Below are 1344 nucleotides of genomic sequence, written 5' to 3'. Positions count from 1 at the left end.
CAACATGGGTACTAAAAGAAATCTGATAAATTTTGGGTATACGATAAATCGCACAAATCTAAGAGCTGTTAATTCGACTAAATACCTAGGAATTGCAATTACGAGCAACTTAAATTGGAAAGACCACGTAGATAATATTGTGGGGTAGGCTAAACAAAGACTGCACTTTGTTGGCAGAACACTTAGAAGATGTGACAAACCCACTAACGAGACAGCCTACATTACACTTGTCCATCTTCTGCTGGAATATTGCTGCGCGGTATGAGATCCTTACCAGGTAGGATTGACGGAGGACATCGAAAAAGTGCAAAGAACGGCAGCTCGTTTCGTGTTACCGCGCGATAGGGGTGAGAGTGTCACTGATATGATTAGGGAGTTGGGGTGGCAGCCACTGAAACAAAGGCGGTTTTCTTTACGGCGAGATCTATTTACGAAATTTCAATCACCAACTTTCTCTTCCGAATGCGAAAATATTTTGTTGACACCCATCTACGCAGGGAGAAATGATCATCATAATAAAATAAGAAAAATCAGGGCTCGAAAGGAAAGATTTAGGTGTTCCTTTTTCCCACGCGCCATTCTGGAGTGGAATAGTAGAGAAGTAGTATGAAAATGGTTCGATGAACCCTCTACCAGACACGTAAGTGTGAATTGCAAAGCAACCATCTAGATGGAGATGTAGATGTAGATCATAAATCAACTTTGGTAGCTTAAGAAGATGATAATTAATTGAAACCCTCAGTTTCCGAACGGTGTTGTTGACATACCTTGATGGGGACAGCTGAAAATGTGTGCCCCGAGCGGGACTCGAACCCGCGATCTCCTGCTTACATGGCAGACGCTCTATCCATCTGAGCTATCGAGGAAAAACAGATGAATGCCGCGACTGCAGGGACTTATCCCTTGCACGCTTCCCGTAAGACCCACATTCCCCAACAGTCCACAATCTACATACGTAATGTTCCTAATGCTTGCCATGTAATCAGGAGATCCTGGGTTCGAGTCCCGGTCGGGGCACACATTTTCAGCTGTCCCCATAAAGGTATGTCAACAACACCTGTCGGCAGCTAAGAGTTTCAGTTAATTATCATTTATTCTAGAGAAGCTGCACGGTCATCAATGGTGTCTGTTCTTTCGAGAACAGTTACTATCTTCATGTAAACCTTAAGAAGAGTTGAAAGGTCGCTTACAGATATGTTACTAGTCCACGTTAGAAGTCACTGAGCTTCCCTGACTGACCCACCCTGCTGTTATTGCTCCTCTACTGACAACACAATACTCTGTGCCGCCAGCCGACACATTTTTGGCGTGAAATAATCTTCGCTGAACACTAGCGCCGCTCTA

The 1344-nt window shown here is 44.0% G+C and overlaps 1 non-coding gene across 1 annotated transcript; it reads right to left on the bottom strand.

Annotated features, from left to right (window-relative positions):
* Window positions 1–792: 792 nt before the first annotated feature.
* Trnat-ugu (transfer RNA threonine (anticodon UGU)) lies at window positions 793–866 on the bottom strand. Its single transcript has one exon. It is a non-coding gene; the product is annotated as a tRNA-Thr (tRNA).
* Window positions 867–1344: the final 478 nt, after the last annotated feature.

The sequence above is a fragment of the Schistocerca cancellata genome, chromosome 6 (assembly GCF_023864275.1).
Source record: "Schistocerca cancellata isolate TAMUIC-IGC-003103 chromosome 6, iqSchCanc2.1, whole genome shotgun sequence".
NCBI classification, from domain to species: Eukaryota; Metazoa; Arthropoda; class Insecta; order Orthoptera; family Acrididae; genus Schistocerca; species Schistocerca cancellata.
Note: the sequence above shows the minus strand (reverse complement) of the source record. Positions and strands in the feature narration are given on the sequence as shown.